The following is a 20,450-nucleotide window of genomic DNA, read 5'->3' as shown; positions in this document are numbered from 1 at the left end:
AAAGGTATAAGAGCTCATAGCCACAGTCCTCCAATTTCAAACTGGAAATGCAGTTAATAGAAAGCTGAGATTCTAACCTGAAGTTAATATTCTACCTTGAACAACGGTGCGGGAAGCTTGGAAGGTATAACCTGAGCATCTAATAACCAGAAAACAAACAGAAGAACCTAACATTTCTCACTAAAAAATGCAACATGGTTTTTAAGGGCTTGTGTTTTTGAATTCACATGGAGATTTGCTCCTTACAGAAAACTCTCTTCTTTTTTTTTAAGCTAACATCGTTTGCCAACCTTCCTTTTCATTGTTTAGCATCATAATTCTCCCCCTTTCATTTACCCGCTCTCTGCCGACAGTACTTGTGAAAATCCTCTGAATTCTTACCCTCCTCCTCCCTTTCCACCCCTCGCCACAGAGACATTTCTTCTTAACATACGAACATATGAATCAACCCAACGATTTGGCTCCTTCCCATCAGAGAACCTCACCAGCATCCAGAATACATTTCAGAATGCATTTGTAATTTGTGACTCCCACTCGGCGCTTCCCTCATTCACTCTCCCCGGCAGACGGACAGGTGCCCACACCTGGGACCGCGATCTGACACACGCAGAGCTGCCAATACCCACTCCACACGCTGTCCGCAGATGCTACAGCTTACTGGTGCACGCTCTGTTCTTGGGAAAGAAACCCAATGGTTTCAATAGAACACAGTCTCTCCTCTGCAGGACACAGCTCTCTGCGTATATCTGCTAACAGCATCTTAGTATTTCTCCACCCCCTCCCCATGTTTCTCCTTTTAGTCAAGCTCTCCAGCATTTGTTCTGGGATCTAATTAAGGTCCCTTATCACCATGGCAAGAGGGGAGCAAGGTCTAACAAAATAGCATTAATGAACTGATTGTTTTCACTGGGCACATACAGAGTTATAATCCCCAAGACTGGCACATATCTACATTTGGGAGGAAAAAAAAAATATCTAAAGAAGTCTGTGTTATTTACATTTTTACAAGAGTTTAACTAGAAGTCCATGTAAAACTGGCATAATCTGAGAGCACCTTAGAGCTTATTTTCAGTGGGATATTTACTCCGATTAGGACAGGCAGCTTCATTTTGTTTTCTCTTCTGAGCATATGCAGAAGTCTTGTGCCTACGACCCAATTCTTCTACAAAGAGATGAGCTTCCCGTAAACTTCATTAGTTAGATGCCATTTTACAGGTAATTCAGAACCCCTGGCCACCTTTCTGGGTTATTAAATCTATTAACATCCCAGGATATTGTTATGTAAGTACTGCTCATCCCCGTTATGCAGCGCAATTGGAAGAGAGCTGTTAGAACCAGGTTTGCCTTGTTTCATCTCATTCTCCATGTGAACTCAGATTGCAGGAGCAAGATAACCTTCAGGGGATGCGGCTTTTGATGCTGAAAAGACAGGTACAGCAGAATGGAAAACATCCACAAGGGGAAAGTAACACAGGCATTTGAGGCGAGTGTTGTAAGGGAGAAGGTATGGTGTTTTCTTGCCCCACAAGAGTAAATTATTCACTCCTCCCAATATTTATCTCCTTGTTGTCTCCCTTCATCTTCAATCCAACTTCCAGTCACATCCAAGGGTTCCAATACCATCTACACTCAACCTAGATCAACACTCAGAAGGATCCCCTCCAAGAAATGTCTAGTTTAAACGCTATAGAAAGTGTTCTTCTTATCTCTACCCCCTTAGGTTCAACTGGCTCCCCAGATGCTTTTTGAAGAAACTGCTAAAGGAGGTCATTTTTTGACAAGCAATCAGTCCTGGCCAACAGTAATCTGCAGAAAGATCTCTCCACCTTTTACTGAAATAGAAATCTTCAAAAGGATATCGTGAACTTTTTAATTAAGCATGATAGCTTCTCTATGTCATACAAAAGGAAAGAAAGTTTCACAGGCCAATCTTTGAAAGGTTGCCTTATTTTTTCAGCACTTAAAGAGTATGCAATTTGAAACACGGAGGGTCTGTTCCACTTGAGATAGTCTAACAGTTGGCTGGTCCAAAAAGGCTTCAACTGCAGTTGCATGGGAGCTATTTGTCCTCAAAGAACATGCCTGCGGTCACCACCTTGTGTCAGTACTGGAGACAAGGGCAGGATTTCTGTCTCAAGATCTCACCTCCCATCTCCAGGTCCATCCTCCTGTACTCCTGTGAGCCTCAGCTTTCTCTAAAGAGGCAGCTCACGTTGTAAAAACTGCAAGGATCCCTCCCGGTCTAAACACCTTCTTTAAATAGATGCGATGGAGTAAATATGTGTCAATGCATCCACGATGCACAGACATTGCTGGGTCGGGAAAGCAGCAACCATGAAGTTTCCTCAGCATAAGGCTTTTTGCTTCCTATTCACATTTTGTGTAATAACACACAGACTGAAAATCTGACTCTCAAATACAGGATAAAATATGTTTTACAAAAAAGGTATATCCGCTGAAAGAGCCTAAGGATACTGCATACAGGCAACATAAAAAACTTGAGGAGTAAACTCCAGCAGAAGACTAAACATTTTTGCTAAGAGAAATAGAAAAGTGTTTTTAAAGCAGTAGTTGTAATAATGATGAGCACTGGGAGACTTCTTCAACTCACTTTTCAAACCTTAGCTAGTTTTCACAACACTCCTGGGAAGCCAACACATCCATATGAATAATCCCATTGAAAAGTGGGGTGAGCAGGACAGAAAAGCGATGGCCCTGATGTCCAGAGAGGAGTCGGCCTTGTGCTTGGGCTGCACTTCAGTGTGTTGGCTCATGTGCTCAGACCACTAAGTGATACCTCCTGTGCATTTTAATGGTAAACCTACTTCCTTTTTCAACTGTTCTACTACCATAACTCATTTTGGAAAATAAAAGCTAACGCCAGAGAGAGAGAGAGAGACCGTAACTTAAGCCCGCCGCTTCAGCACATGGGTTAAAATCCCATCTACTTGTTAAATACCCGCCTGGCCAGCTCAGCCGGCTTGGCCATCTTCCCTTCTAGACAATGAAGTATCTTCTAGTGTAAATGAGTTGTTCTGCTCAGAAGAGCATTAAACAATGCAAATAACGCTCGTCATATGTTGTTTGTTCTCTCATCCTCTCTGCAGGAGAGAAGCACGTGCAACGGTTGTGATGTTCTTTAATAAATATGTGTTTGCAGTCAGTGTGGCACAACAAGAATAAAACGTATGACTGATAAGAATACAAATACAAGCATACATGTTGCTACATGTTTATGTTAGATGGAAAAGGCAAAGAAACACCCTTTATGTCCCAAATCAGCATTTGTTTCGTAGCTGCCCTTTGTTCCGATGGTCACGGTCCTACTGTCCTGAGCAAGCACTTGTTCCAAGACAGAGCTTTTTTCAACAGAGCGGATTAAGACTAGAAAGTTTCACTGTGCCAAGGAAGCGATGCTGCCAGTTACAGTCTTGATCTTGAAGACTGGTTAGGTCTTTTAGCTACCATATGTACAAGGCACTCGCTTCCCTGAAGATAAAGACATTGAACTCCATTTGAAATGAGGCAAGAGGCTGTCAAAAAATAAATAAATAAAGATAAAACCTCGGCCAGGTTGCAGTGGGGCACAGCACGGCGGGGTGCACCCCATCTTTCCCACCCCAGTCCTGCCCGAACACCGAGGACTTCATGACCTGGTGCTACCACACTGTGGTTGTATGGCCTCAAAAACTGATCTGAGGTCACTGTTCAGCACCAAGTGACATTCCCAACGCCCAGCAACAGCAGAAATCACTCGGATGCGCTGAACTGCTCGGCATCGCTTCCTGAGCACCGAGTGCTCCTCAGCTACGGACCAAACAGACCAGGAGGGCACAGGCCTCACCGCACGCAAAATGCTTCCAGGGCTTTCCTACCCCATCACCAACGCCTACGTGTGCAGCTTGGTTTGAGTTCAAATCTCGGAGGCTGACTCTAATAATGTTTCTTGTAGGAGAGCGTTCAACCTAATTTTACTTCAGGCACAACCGTAATACAACTACTTATTACAACACATAATTGGTGGCTAACTTTCCAAAATAAAAACAGCCATGAAATTCAGAATAAGGCTATTCATCTACAAAACAGTGATCTTTTTTGGCTCAAGCTCTACCTGAATGTAAACCCACTTACGCTGACAAATGCCGCACAATTGCAACTCTGGCCTATTGACTTTGTTTAGCCACTGTGATTCAAATTCCAGCAGTCCTATGCTTACAGAGACACCCTACTACACACATACATTCAAAAAGAAATATAATATATAGATGTAGTAAACAGATTTGTAAGAAGTGTCGCTTATGCTTGTCAACCGTGCTGATGAATAATGCTCTTAACATGGATCAGATCGCCCACCAACTCCGATCAGAGCCTTCCCATGTCCAAAAGCCACGTGCTGCTCCAATTAATTGCTCAAAACTAATTGTCAGATGTAATTTTCAGTCAGCAGTTTCTTCTTCCTTCCTCCTCCTTAATATATTCCTTTCGCACGCACTCCCCACAGCACCTGACTTGCTCAGCAATCTTTCCTGCCTTCCTTACACACTCATGCATTATGTCTTAGACCTAATCTCTCCTCACAGCTTTTGAGCAGAGCTCTTCCAGGCAGCTGACATTTAAATAAGCTCTGTATTGACTTTTCTCCACTGTACCTCTAGTCCTCCTTGTTCTCCTTATGTTCATATTCCGATTCAACTTCTGTGCAGCTCCTTCTGAGGGTAATGGAAGCGGAGCTCAACTAATAATCAAATAAATACCTTTAGCCTGCAATCCCTCAGCTGCAAAGCCCAGGAGGAGATTCCCCTCTCTCCACATGCATATTCACTATTTTGGATAAACTTAAAAAGGCAGAAAAAGGTTTTTCCCAAATCTGAGACATGTTTCAGACAACACTAAGCCTGTGAACTTTCCTTTAACTCATATTAAACCGATACAACTTTTAATTAAAAAAGTAATTTTGAAAATTGCTTGTGCGGTGCGTAAGGTGATGTTCAGACAGCATCACTGATCCCTTGAGTTCTGCAGCCTTGAGTTTAATAAACTGAATTTTCAAAAGTAAACACAGCTTGCATCAGCATGAACCTTCTATTTTAGACTAATATTTTTCATGCATTTCTTTTTTAGCCAGAAGTGGATACTTTGGAAGCACCACACACTAAATGTTGCACAGGTGGCACTGGAAAGGGAGAAAATTCCCAGGTGCTGGAGGAACTCTGTCCACCTGGCAGAGAAGAAAACACCAGGCACAAGGACCACCATCAAATTTACACCTGAGCCCGTGCTGCACAGCAGCTCCTCTAATACATGTTACTGTATACATCCTGCCATTGTCATTTAGGGTTTATTTTGCCTAATTCATTATTTCCTGTAGCAGGCAAGCCAGCAGCGGGGAAGGGCAAAGGAGAGAAGAAAAGCAAAATCAAAATCAAACCAAAGTATTTTGCCCTAGGCAGAACCAAGTAAAAAACCACTCAGGTTTCCTTCTGTTTGTTTTTATAACTGTTCACCTGTTCTTTTTGCAGGTTCTTTTAAACGAATCATTTGAATTATCTTTAATCCAAGACTTCAAAAAGACACTCAAAGACATTAGGTGTCGTTTCCCTCTTTTCCCTCCTCCTTCCCCCTTATCAGTTTATCACAAACAATTATCTTCTTACTCCGAACATGTATGCAAATGAGGGCTGGGAAGCCAAGATTCTGGGGTTCATGTCATGACTGCACTTCTAACGGGTCATTAATTTCTCTGTGAGCCAGTCAGCTCCTCTATATGGTAGGGACAGGTGAGTTGTGCAGCTTCATCCAGTGTTTATAAAGCAAATACTTTGTGAACCAAGGCACACTGTGCTGATCTGGAGCACCAAGCATTTTGTTATCATACTTAGATAAATATAAATAGAGCATCATCTAAGTGTTCCTGCTCCAGCGCGGGGATTGGACTGGATGATTTTTTGAGGTCCCTTCCAACCCCTGACATTCTGTGATTCTGTGATTTACCATTTTCATCTCCACTTATTCGCATTTCTACTATTTTAAATCTTCTAATATTGTTATAAATGCTAAAAGGAGACGACTTTATGTTCTCACGCCTGTTCCACCAGGAAACAGTAGGCCTGCATGTCATTTTTGATGTATTTCATCTTCCCATCCCTCATCTCTAAGCACCATTGCTGGTTATCCTGCAAAACCTAACTTTGGACAACACCTCATTTTATTGAATATATGCTCAGATTTGGTCTCAGTTCCACAAAGTATTTAAGCTTGTGCCTAAACACTAAGTGTGCAAGTACTCCGCCAAGTTCTGAGTTTGGCTATCTGGTAATACACACAACAAGCTCTAGAAGATACAACACTCATGCTCTATCTGAAGAGCTCCACTCCACAGATCAGCCTTGCAGAGACGCGCCAGCTTCGGCTCTAACAAGCTCTTCACACTTTTTAAAGACTAATAGGCTCCCTATATTCACCTCTAAAGAGTATAAATTCTATTCCTTCTTTTCTCTTTCAAATATGTCAGGCAACATTACAAAATAATAACACCTGTGCCACAGTTATGCAATAAGCAGAATGATAACCGTCAAACTGGACTCTTCGTAAAGAGCAGGTTGAATTGATTAAAAGAATGCAAGAAAAAAAGTTCACCTTTAAACCCTGAGATCAGGAATGTTTTCAGCACAACCTCTCTTCAATGCTTATTCTAAACTCCCTTTTCTGCTGCTCCTCTTCATTGATGCTTCATGGTTATTAATGAGAAATCCGAATATTCATGCTATGAACAGCACAAACGGATCGAATCTGGCTGGAAAAGGCTGAAACATTCAGGAGAAGGATGAAGAATCCCAAAAGTGTTTTTAGTACATGTATACATTTCATTAGAGTATACAAACAGCACTATATATTTTCTTGCATCACTTAGCAAGCCTTCTCTTCTCATAAATATAGGTCAACAGAGCTAAATTCTGTTTTTGCCTCAACTCCCACTTTAAATGCATAAAGAATTAGATTTTTAGGGAGCAGAATGAAAGAAATGGTGTATTTCATGCTATTATATACCCAGCCAAGAATCCCAAAGGGTTTGTTTGGAATTGAAAAACAAAACAAAAACCCTTGGCATTTGTCAGACTAAAACCATTTTTCTCTGGTCTTTGCACAACCATCCTTTCCGCATTTCACTAAATAACATCAAACAAATTCTTTTGACTTCTATTGCCATGCAAAGCACAGAAGTCCTTCAAGGAGAGACGGAGCAGTGTGTGAAAGCATTTGATAGCAAAGGCCTATGAGGAGCACCCTGCAAAACCACTATCGGACCTGGAAACGCACGTTCCAAACCCTCTGCTACCCTTTTGTTGTTTAAACAGCCTATGACACACAAGAAAAATATTCAGTCACGAAGATCAAGTTTAGGAGTGAACGCCATAGGGCATTGCCTTACCCATAAACATATGGGGGGATACTAAAGGTATTAACAAAATAAGAAAAATACTGACTAAACAGTGAGCTACACATCGAACTTTCACCTTGACTCTTCATTTACTGACACTTTTGAATTTAGGTGTGATTTAACATGGTCCCTTCAGCAAATGCCCAGGTCCAAACGAACAGCAGAATATAATATTGTGTATCCTCCTTTTGTTTCAACATCGGCCCAGAGAACACAGGGCGAGAACTCACAGATGATATTGTCAGCTGCAGACTTCATATATGTGATGTTTATTACAGGCTGTAATGAGGAAAATAACCCCGAGGCGTTCACGTGAAGTTTAAGGCACCACGCAATCATTAAGCATTTTGGACTCCACCACGCATAAACTTACTGATCGCAACGCAGGTGAAGACTTTTCCACACTACACTGGACAAACAGCTTCAAAGCACAATGTAAGCAGCATTTTCTTCTTCTCTCCATCACTGACACTGAAATGTCACTCTTTATGTCACTCGGCATCACCACCTATCCCTTCCTAGGGGCCGTTCTCCCTCCGTTCCTGCTCTTGGCACTTCTGTTGGGTAAATCCAAGGCGAAACCTGCACTCAAGCTGCTTGTGTTGCAGAACTTCCCCTGCAGACCACCAGCAGCAGTTGGAAAGTTAATCCAAGATGTTCTGAGTCCATCCTGAACTAACCTTTAAGAAGCCTTAAACTGTTTGCAGTGAGGGAATCCAGTAGACATGCTGGCAGATTGTCCATATAGAGGAAAACATCATAAAAAAGGGAGGAAAGGAGGATACAGTAAAATAACAGCTGAGAGAGGGACAGGGATATCAGGGTTTGTTTAACACATGAATTGGAATCAGTAATTCCATACACCAGTAACCACATAACAGCCAACGCATCAGTCGCAAACTAACTCTGCGTTCAGCTCTGTGTCATAACCAATACTCATCTTACCTCCAGAAACAGAAATGCTTCAGAGGGGGAAAATCAGCACTAAATCCTGTTGATCATTAAGCACCAGGTCTCAAACAACTCTCTGTAGAAGAAGGGAGAACCGTCTTAGCCTGACACTCTGTACAGACATAAGCTACGACCTGAAGGTAAACCCAAAACATAACTTTGCGCTGCCAAATACACCAATAAATTCCAAGACTGAATGATCAAGCCGATCAAAAAAATTCACCCTTTCAAACCAGAGGCTTCTTGGAAATGCAGTGGATTTCCCAGTCTCCCATTCAGGTTCAGAAAAGCCAGCATTTGTAACGGCTGAGAGGAGCACAGGCCCAGCTCAAACCCAGAAAGAAGCACACAAGGAATTAGCAGAAATCAAAGAGAGAAACAGGCGCAATAAACAAATAATAAATAATAAACTGGTTTTACTGCAGTACAAACTCTCCACCAAATGAGAAGGTAAGCAGACAAATAAGACAATTAAGTAAATGAAGGTTACTGGGTTAGGATGAATGATTTTTTCTGCGGGAGGCTCCAGCTGATGGTTTCTCTGCATTTGCCATGCCTGGCTGGGTTAACAACACGTGGCTCCTCTGCCTCAGGTAAACTTGGAGGCACCGTGGGCTAGTCCTGGTCCTAAATTCCAGTATTCGACATTAGCCATGCTGCTTGCATCACAATCTGCTGTATTTCTGCTCAAGGCGGCAAGGTCTGATCAATGTACTTCAAAATTAATACATCACACACACAAAGAATCTAAGACAAGCCACCACATGGACAGGTGATTTTGATATAGTGGATTTCCTTAGATATGGACATAAACCATGGGAAATTATTGTGTGTTGCTCCCTACAGAGCCAGCGGTGTCAGGAAGATACGAGTTTGCTTGTTTGCTTTAATATGAGCTGAAAAATTGTGGTCAGGAGCAGACTTTCCCTTCTGATCTTCCTGAAGACTCTAACTATCCCTCCACATTAAAGGCACAGCTATTGACCAAGTAAACCTGTTCAAGTAAAATAAGCAAAACACTTAAAAAAACCCAACACATCAACTTTTTGTAGCTAAAAGAATCCCCCTCCTCTACAGTTTTCGTCACACAAATGGGAACAGTGACCATCTGAAAAAAGGCAGTTTTCATCTGTACTCTTGAGGTCCAGAGAGGATCAGAAGTACTAATTGCTCCATTCCCTGAAGCAATATGAAATAATACCAAGCATCCATCTGTACGGCCACCAAATACCAGCATGAACCTTAAATTCATATTCAGAGTATTAAAACATCACCTTGCAGGCTCCAGGGAAAAAGTGCTCCTAGCTGGCCAAGCAGACACCAGATTCACTTCGTGCTTGTTAAAATCCCACCCACAACCCTCGTTTCTGTGAAGCAGTTAAGTGTTTCTCTGAAGTTATTCAACAACTGTGAAGGTCACATATTGTCCTACCTGGCCGGTTGCAAACAAGTGCACCTTTCACGTCGCTGTGTGCTTCAGCCTGTTACCAGCCACAATAAAACCATAGTCTGAAGGGAAAAATGGCAGTAAGTGGGTAGCAAGGGGTACACACCTGGTCTGCAGAGCACAGTCAGTGCTTGCAGAGGATCCAGCTGACCCAGTGAGAGACCTGAAAATCGGAGCCAAGGCAATGGATGGGAAAGAACTTTTTTTTTTGATGTATAAAACTTATAGTTTCAGCTAAAACACGAAAAATTAAAAAAAGAGCTTCAGTGGCACTTCTGAAGAATAAAAAAAAAAGGCTTTGGAAGCTTTAGATTTGAAGCTTCACAAGCTTCTTATGAAAAATGCAAGCTTTGAAAAACTTCTGAAGATTTAATATTCTTACTTTGGGCTCTTCTACTGCCAACGGACTAAGGATGCTGTAACTAATAAAACATAATTAATGCCAATAAACAGGCCCTTCATAAGGCTTCAGCTTCTCTTCCCCATCAAAGACTCAAATCATTCATTGGGGCATTGTACAGGAAACAAAATCCATCCACAGAGCTTGTCCATTCTACATTGGGTTCTTCTGTGCTATAACTCACAATTGAAAACCTTCCAGGTGTGAGGAAAGGAACTGGATTTTGTCCTAAGTATGGAGCTCCAAAGGCAACTCTGGAGCACGGCACAGACCTCACCTAGAACGGGACTGAGAATGAGCTGGGAGTTTGTGCGCTAGCCCTGCAGATCTCACGTTGGCAATGAAACCACCAGGCAGCTTCTCAGGAGCGCTCCACGCCGAGGTGGACCCTACAGTCCACCGAGCCACGTCCCGCCACTCCTGAAACTCCGACCACATCCTGCAAGATTCACGAGAGCTGATTTTTCTCATAACCTCCACCTGGGAGTCTGAACGCCCTCAAAAATACAACAGTTTCATAGCACCTTCCCACCGGTTTGGCACACACAGTGACAACGCTTGGGTTTTAGTGCATGGGAAGCTCCTCACCCCAGGAAGGGGAGCTGTAGAAATTGCCTCAACTATTATGCTCCTTTTTAGCAATCGTAACACTCCCCATTCAAACTGACCAAGGTGGAGGAGCACCTAACAGCTTCTGCCAACAGCAGAGAGCACCACAAAGCAGTAATGATGACCTTCGCGACGTGAACCACCAACCCATGCATGAGGAGCCATTCTGTGTAACAGAGGCTCTGCGTAAGCAAGGTGAGAAAGCTGATAGATTGGCAAAAAGCCTAACCAGTGTCCAGAGCAAGCATATAGCCACTGCTGTTCCTGATGGCTTCAGTGACACGCTGAAGACTGACGTTGCAATGCTGTGCAAGGTGATGTCCAGAAGTCTGAGCTCAGCTCTCCCAGACTTTTAAGACAGAGACACTCTTGGTCTCAGGCCTAGGGTTTAACAGCAGCTATTTGCAGAGACAACGATCACAGCGATGATAACAGCAATCCAGAAAGGTGTTAAAACTGATTTGGTAAATGAATCGACTCTAGCCTAAGCAGAAGCAATGCCTTTTGGTCCAGCACCCTATGGTCCTACCCTCGCAAGGGGCAACAGCGGTAAATCTGGACAAGAAGATCCATCAGAATCTTCTAGTGGCACATCCACCCATATTCTGAAGGTACAGCACAAACAAATCAAAACAAAACAAAAGAAATATGGCATCGCTGAAAGGAAACAACTAGGCAGCAGAATTTCCTATCATGGGAAACTATCGAGACAAGAGCTTGGATAAATGAAGCAAATCAGGCACTTTGTAGTAAATCATTAATGTTTATAAATATGTAAAGGGGGAGTGTCAGGAGGATGGAGCCAGGCTCTTCTCGGTGACAACCAGTGACAGGACAAGGGACAATGGGTACATACTGGAACACAGGAGGTTCCACTTAAATATGAGAAGAAACTTGTTCCCAGTGAGAGTGGCAGAGCCTGGCCCAGGCTGCCCAGGGAGGTTGTGGAGTCTCCTTCTCTGCAGACATTCCAACCCGCCTGGACACCTTCCTGTGTAACCTCATCTGGGTGTTCCTGCTCCATGGGGGGATTGCACTGGATGAGCTTTCCAGGGCCCTTCCAACCCCTCACATTCTGGGATTCTGTGAAAGTGTTTCCAGAGCTTTGTTTTAAAACCAAACAAGGCTGCAAATATGAGCTCACAACACTGGGCGTAAATCACCTTCTGAATACTTGGGGGTCAGAAGGAAATTTTGCCAGGGACAACCCCCCCCTCGCCACCCGCTGCCAGCCCTCCCACAGCCACCACCGACCCTCCTGCGACACGGGGCTCTGGGTCACAGCCCCGGGTTATTGGCAGGGCTGACGTGGCAATGCAGACACAGATCCAGCTCATACACATCGCTGTGGGGAGACGGCATAATCATCCAGCTCAGCCCATGCAAAAGCAATATGAGAACACCTTCTGTACACAAGAAATTCTCGAGATTTAAAGTTTTAACACAAGCTAACAAACGCCAAGGATGAAAGAAATCCTGGGATGAAAGATCTCCATGACACCTGCTTTGAATAAAAAGACATTGCTACAAAAATATCAGAGACCTGCTGGTCTAGAGCCTTTGCTACATGTCATTCCCCAGACATCAATTTGCAATAGAAGCACACAAAAGCAGTATTACACAGATTACGTGCTACTCCCCTGAACCGCAAACAAAATCCACCCAGCACCACTGTCCAAAGCCCTACTGAACTAAAGCCACCCTCTCTCGCTGTTCCTAAGACGCCTTTGCTGAGGATAAAGGTTCAACGCTGATTTGCACAACTGACAGCTCCTCCCGCAAACTTTGCTCCAGCTCAGCTTTACCAAACGCTCCCGATTTTTTCTCACGTCCACAGGTACCCGGCGGTACTAACACTCCAGCAGACAGCAGGACAGTTTATCCTCAGTTCCTGTGTCCTTCAGGCAAAACCCACACCCAGACATTTCAACACAACCACCCACCTCCAGCACTTACAACTTTCTATGCAACAATGTAACACGTGGGAATTATTTAATATTTCCTTGTAATGGCACCCAGGAGCCCTCAAATTAAAGGGCTGAGACCCTCCCCAAGCTTCCCACACCACACACAGGTTAGAAATCAGGCAGGTCCCTGTGCTAGAACAGCCCGGAGCCCTGCACAGGTGACACCATGGGCGCGTACGACCAACTCGAAGGAACGAGGGAAGAAATAGGAACCAGCAAAATATGGTTCACTCGGTTTTATGCCACATGGCTCATTTACTCACTGCTGGCAGCTTCCACAAAATCAGGCTCGTCAAGCACCTGACTGGATACAAAGGTAATGATTATAAAGCTAACTCAAGCGAGGCTAAAAGTACACAAAAATCTAGCATAAGAATAAAAAAGTGCAATCCTCTCCCAGGTGAAAATACAGGACTTGGAATGTAACAGGTGGATTATATAAAAATTATTTTGTGTCCAATTCTCAAAATATTGATTTTTAAATTCCCTCACACACCAAAAATTGTCATTACTGAGAAGCAATAGCAATGTTACTGCGTTCAACACGCAAGGCTACCCACCTCTCCCAGGGCCCAACACAAACCCAACTATGGCAGCGTCCACACAGCCCCCACACAAGGACCAGGGTGAGCTGTGCAGCACCCAGGACTCTCCTTCCCGCATTCTGTCCAAGCAAAAGACTATTTCCTAGCGGTGCTTTTTGTTTGTGACAGGGCATAAACTTTACGGGCACGGTTCGCTGTTGTGCCCGGGGAAATCAGCACAGTCGGTTTGTTATTACTCTGTCTGTTACATGAGAAGTGCTGCTGCACCTTGTACCGATGGTTGCATCCTACACCCGGGACGCCAACCGGTGTCAGGCCCCTTTGTTTGGGAACACCTTCTCCCCAAGCCTCACCTGCGTCCTTCTCGGCCCTGCAGGCACAGTTAGGTCTTTTTGTACACTTCTTTTCATAGACAGGAAAAAGATACACACATCATCAATCATAATAACATCCACGAGGCATCACCATCTTAAAAGAGAAGGACACCAAACCACTGCCCTACACAGACATACACTGTCTTACACATACACTGTCACACACAGACATACTCCCTGTCCCTGCACCAGCCACAGAAGTTAAAACCCACTGGCCACAATTTTATTTTAGTTTTTTTTTTTTAAATCTAAAAGAGATTCCTCACCATTCCGAACTCAGTGTTCAAGCGGGCTGCCGGAGCCTTGCCTCCAAAGGGTAACAGCACACACAAAAAAGGAAAAACAAAGCCACAAAAACGCCCCCCTCCCCGCCCCCCAAAGCAAAGCACCAGGTGAGGTGCAGAGGGAAAGGGGGATGAGGCGCATGGCGAAGCCGGCCAGTTGCTCCCCCTTTTCTGCCTCCCTTTTATTTCTGCTGAGTGTAGTAACACTTGAACTGGCTCTCTTTATTTGCGGCCGGATACGCGCTTTCAAAGATACTGTACTACTGTGTAGGCCAAGCAGGGACTCTCTTTCTTCCCTCAGTTAGGGCTTTTGGGAAAATAATTATTCACCAGAACTGCCATCATGAACAGAGAGAGCTAAATCAATGTAGCTTTGTATGGGCCATTGCCACTGCAAAGCAAATACTCCATCAAGACATGGATCAGTGAGAATTTTATCACTCGGAATCCTTATGCACATCTCTGCGTATTTTTAATATCCACCTCATGATCTGGCGTGCCCCCTCCCTCCCCGTGCTCCCGCACCCCGTCCTCCCCACGGATTGCTCTGTGTCGCTGGCAGCTACGGGGCTCGGCAGTAAGATTCACATACTCGGGAGAAACAGCTGAAATATACAGCCAGGTTTATTCTCTCTCAAAAAAAATAAATAAAGCATTGGTGCATGGGAGACTTATTCACTGAACAGGTTGATTTATTTAACAGACTTGACATACATCAAAACCTACTATGGGCTTACATAATTGTTACCCATTTAGCAGGTCTGGCTCTTTTGTCAAGTATTTGTTTTTAAAAAGTGATTCGCTAAAGACTGCTGCCTTATGGACAGTTCACATACCGTACAAAGATGTAGCCTTGCATGGGGTATTAGCTGAAGTGACTTTAAATTGCATCCTACCTGCCTGAGCACTGCCATTATTATTTTAGTTCCTCTGTTCTTCCCTTACCTAAACTGAAAAAAACCCCAACCGACAAGCACGAGCGTGTGTACAGGCTCACAGACGATGCACTTTCCCGCAGACTCTTTGCTGTGGGCACAGTGGTTACCGCATTACCACGCTGCTCCAGCGATAACAGCAGGTACCTCCAACCCTGAGAACACACGCCGCAAGACCAGGATGTCGATGGTTACCCGGAGGTTTCGGAGGCGCTGGCGCGGGGCAGAGGGGACAAGCAAACCGCCCAGCAAGGGGAAAACCTCAGGGAAGGCTGAAGAAACAAAACCCGTTTTGTTTTCACGCAAGAGGCTCATTCAGGCCCTGGCTCGCACAGGCGCATCGCTCCCCTCCGGCCACACGCATCCACCCACGACACCCGGCCACCAATTCCCCAAATATGCACCCACCCTGCGCTCGCTCCGAGCGGGAGGTGAAACGCCGGAGAGCATCGCCCAGGGAAAACGCATCACCTCTGCCTTCATGGCCGGTCCCGCTACAGCTTGTTTGGGTTAATACATCACAAACCGTATTGCTCGCGAGCAGCACAGTTCATTTCGGAGATGAAGATTTCATTATCCACCCCCCGATTTGAGCATCATCCACGCACACACACACACAGGTCACATCTTACACTTAGTAAGCAAAACACATTACCGCTGCCACCGCCGCACGGACGCACCAGCGGCTCAGAAATTAAAGAGACCGGAATAAAAACCGCACGAACCCAATTCTCCGCCGCTCGCTAGACAGATGGTTAATTATATTCACAGCCGCATTTTTCGCTGGGATAGAGTTTCAGACAATGAGCCAGTTTTATTTGATTAGCCAGTTTTCTAGTTTAATACGCGGAATGACAGTTACTTCCATGGTTCGGGCTTTTTTTTTTTTAATAAAAAAATCCCATCCCCCTCTCCTTTATTATTTTTTTGTTCTGGCCGAGGCTGAACTAAGTGCAGCCCCCGCGGCCGCCGCCGCTGTAAATAAACCCCGGCGGGGCGTGGGGGGGCGGCGGGACCGGCCGGGGGGGGACGCGCTCCCCCCGGGGCCCTGCGGGGCGGCGCCCCCGCCCAGCGCGGCACCTGCGCGGGGGGGACGCGGATCCCCGCGCGGGCCGCCCCCCCGGCCCCGCACACACACACACGCACACCGGCCGCCCCGCTCCTTCCGCCGCCACCGCGCAACTTCCCCGCAGGCCTCCGCGCTCCGCACCGCCGCGCAGGCCGGCGCTGCCAGCAGCATCAGCATCCCCCCCCCCCCGCCCCGGCCTCCCCCGCTCGCCTCACGCCGCCTCCCCCGCGGTGTGTGTGGGGGCCCGGGCGGGAAGCGCCGCCGCGGCGGGACTCACCTCAGCGCCGGGCCCGCGGAGGCGGCGGCGGCGCGGGGCCAGCGGGTCCCCCCGCCCGCCAGGCGGTGTCGGTGTCGGCGGCTGCGGCGCTCAGCGCTGCTCCATGCGCCCGGGGCCCCGGCGCGCGCAGGTGGACGCGCCCGCCCCGCGCGCGCCGGCCCCCGCCCCTCCTCCCGCGCGCCGGCCCCCGCCCCTCCCCCGTCGCCGCCGCCGCCGCCGCCGCCGCAGGGCCCGCGGCGGATCCAGCGCTCCCGGATCCAGCGGAGCCAGCGGATCCAGCGCTCCCGGCCCCCGCGCCCGCCGCCGCCCGGCCGGGCCCCCCGCCGCGCGCAGCCCGCCCCGCTGAGGGAGGCAGGGGGGGCGGCTCCCGCCTCGCCCCGCCGCGGCCGCTCCCTCCTCGCCGCCGCCTCCCCCACCCCGGCCGCCCGTGCCCATTCAGGAGGTGCCGGGGAGCGCCGCCGCTGCCATTGTTCCCTCAGCCGCGGGACCGGCGCCCGTTTCCACACACACCCCCCCCCCCCCAACCGGCCCCGCCGCTCGGCGGGAGCGCGCGCCGCCACCGGGCATAAAGGGCGCGCGGCCGCGGCCCCGGAGCCCCGCGAGGCGGAGCGGGGCGGGGCGGCCTCACCTGCCGCTGGGCCCGGGGCAGGTGCCGCCCGCCCCGCCCGGGGAGCGCGGCCTCGGGCCGGGGGATGCCGGCAGCGCGGCCCGGCCCGCACCGGCAGCATCACCGGGGGGCGGGCAGCGCGCCGGCCGTGCGGGGATCGCGGCGCTCCTGGGCAGGGCTGCGGAGGGAAGACGGGCGGAAAGGAAGGCAAGGCCGAGGGCTGCCCGCGCCCCGCTCGGGGCCGGGAGGGAAGGGACGGCCAGGCCGTGCCGCGGGGTTATAACGGGGCTGCGCTGCTGCCGGGTGCCCGAACCCCGGCCCAGAAGGGACACCCGCTCCCGAGCCCTGTCTCAATCCGGTTTAGTTCCCTAAAGCGTAAGAGAGGCCACGAGTGAAAATATTTCTTCCCGGGCAGGGCGATCGGACATCGGAACAGGCTGCCCAGGGCAGTGCCGGAGTCACCAGCCCCGGAGGGGTTTAAAAGACACGGAGATGGGGCTCTTAGGGACATGGGTCGGTGCCAGAGTTCGGGTTTGGTTAGACTCGGTGACCCTGAGGGTCTCTTCCAATCAAAATGATTCTATGGGAAACCAGGTCAGAGGTTGCAACAGCGCTTCCGATTTATTTTCATTATCACATTATTAATAAGTAACAGCTTCTAAATCCACGCTTTAAATTCAGATATCCGTTAAAAGGAAGAGTGTGCCTGCTCTCAAGAGCGCTCAGGACTTGCTGCGATGCCAGGGACATGCCAGACACTGCCTCTGCAGAACAGGAGGGTGAGAGAAGGCAGCAAGACAGGCCTGGATCTACAGAGCCTGCGAGCTTACAAAATACATCCGTTCTCGCAGGACCCCCACAATAGCTTCTAGTATTGCAGCCCTGTTTCTCCGTGACAGCTGCAGCACTGCAATACCCACACATGCACCATGTCCAGAGGAAAGTTTTGTTATTGTGTCCTCTGAATCAACAGAATTGTTCTGCAAACAGAAAGCAAACTAGGCACAAGTATTTTAACTGTAATTGAAGAAATGCAAGAGGAGTATTAGCCTTTCGGTTTAATTAAATTCAGTGTGATATTTAACAGAGGTTCCTGTGCTTAAGTTATCACTTGGTCGTACATGAAATTCTGCTCCCTTTTCATCCTAGACAACACATACAGTCTAAAAAGTTGATAACACCGTGACTAAAATTTTAAAACACTGAGCACTTTAGTCCTTGTTCTCACAGCATCAGAGAGCCCCGTGTATATGCAATAATAAACCAGGAGAGCATACAGCAACATATGCAATGCTCTCTGAATTTGGAACACACTACTCATCAACTTTCAGTACTGCAACATAAGCAACTAATCTCATTTGTTCTTCGTTAGCTGTGGTACCCAGGATATGCCATACATCACACGCAAATAAATGATTCATTCCCACTGCACCAGGACACACAGTTGAAGTGTTACACCCTGATGTAGACACCAAGGCGAGCAATAAGCGATTTGACTGAGGCCACAGAGCGAGTCATCAGCATCGCAGTAGCACCTCCCAGTTCTATCCTCCGTTATGATTTTCCTCTCCAGCATCAACATGTTGCTGTGGAAATCGCACAGTTGCCTCCCTATAGCTTTGCACACAAATGCTGCGTTTTATTTCACCCTCCCCATTACTTTCTTGACAGGAAGAATCAAGTAATATAAATGAGTAATTAATCAGGGTCAGGTTAGACAGCAACAGTACACCTGGCAGCGCTCAGTGAAATAAACATACATTTGGATGGCGTTCATTAACTGCTTTCAAAATTTCAGAAGTGTGTGAGTAGAAGCACCGAGACACCAAGTTTGTCAGGCCTGCCCAGCTCCCCCGATGTCTCCGGAGAGGAGAGGGCAGCATCGGCAGAATGGAATCAGGGACTTGAGACGTAAGCACGGGGAGAGCCGTCGTGGAGATGCAAAGATCGTCCAATTAAATAAGCATGGCACCTGGGTCTAGTTTAGGAGACAACAACACAGGTATTTATTTAAATGCTGTCTCTTAGAGAGAATGCAAACACAAAGCTCAAAGATTATCCTTGTAGCTGTGATACGATGTAACGCCTTTACTTACCCACACACAACTCATTTAAGGTACTTCAGTTACAGAACTACCACAATACTAATCGATCAGCAGCATAAAATTCTGCACAGCATCTCGGGCAATCTTAAAAACTAACAGCCTATGCACTGTGATCTTTTTATGTACTGCCACAAACAGATGTAAAAAGTGCGCTGACATGATGGAAGTGCACTATGCACCTTGGCTGGGTATTAATTTTCCAGACTGTCAAATAAAGAGACTCGCAGGTGCAAGAACAAGGTGCTAAGAAAACTCCCTTTGGCAGGAAGAGATCAACAAAACCCTGCGCGAGGAGCGATAGCGACGGCAGCTCTGCCCCGCCGCACGCCCTCGCTGCTCTCCCGACCTCCCCGCCGCCGTGCAGCTGCAACGCGCATCCTCATCATTCGCTACAACCTGTAAGACGGAGCAGATCAGACATTTACATCTGTCCCATCCTCCCAGCTGTCTTCACACAGCATCCGTGTGCCCAGACACATATCTATGCTGGGAGCCTACGCTTGCTTGTCTGTCTAGGAAGCAAGAGTCAGAGTCTAAAATAGCAGAATCTGGATGATGGCAAAGCCATGGTGGTTTCCAGTTCTCCAGCCGCCTGTTTTCTGATTATTCCTTCTTTTCCGGATGCCTGGGAACCTCACTGAGGCAGACCCAGTAAGGGTTAAATCCTTCATGCACGGCCCTATTTGTTTCTGCCATATGCAGCCCCTCTGCTGAACAGTATTGGAGAGAAAGGTTCACAGGAGGATTCTGGTTTGCCTGTGGCACAACTACAACACAAATGTGATTTTTTCAATGATCTCAAATCCTCCACTCTTGGGTAAGTGTGCAACCTTAAAAACCCAGAGCAAAAGGCAGAAGGATAAGAGGAGACATCACCCTGCTATGCCACCCTGCCACAAAGAGCTGGAAAGGATTTCTTCCCCCACTGTGCTGGGCTTTCAGGACCAACTTCTGAACAAGAGGGTGGCAGAAGAGGAGGCACTCCGTCTGGGTGGGTCTTTGATTCGGGTGGGTGAGGGACTCACCCCATCTCCTCCTCCTTTCCTTCCTTCCCAAGTCCTGATCTGTGACTCAAAGCTGCCTGTGTGCTGTGGGAAATAATGCTGAGCCTGCAAACAGTGACTCATTCTTACTGAGGCTGAAGCAATTCCTATAGAAGGAACAAAGCTGGGATCAGGAACTGCCACATACTGAATTTCTCCTTTCCTGCCTGTCACACCTGGCAAGGCTTAGAGCTCTGTCAAAAAAACATCAAAACCCCACCCCAAACAGCTGTTCATTATGAACCCCACTGGCTGCAGAAAGACTCCCCTCAACACGCATGTGTTTGTGCATCCCCTTCCCAGAGTGCTGTGGAAGAGGAGCTGGAGAAACAGTGCTGCTATTTCATCCGTTCCTTCTCATTGCCCCAACAGGTGATGTTTCAGAAATGCTCAGAAGAA

Source organism: Nesoenas mayeri (assembly GCF_963082525.1).
Source record: "Nesoenas mayeri genome assembly, chromosome: 13".
In the NCBI taxonomy this organism is placed as follows: domain Eukaryota; kingdom Metazoa; phylum Chordata; class Aves; order Columbiformes; family Columbidae; genus Nesoenas; species Nesoenas mayeri.
This window is presented reverse-complemented; position numbering follows the sequence as displayed.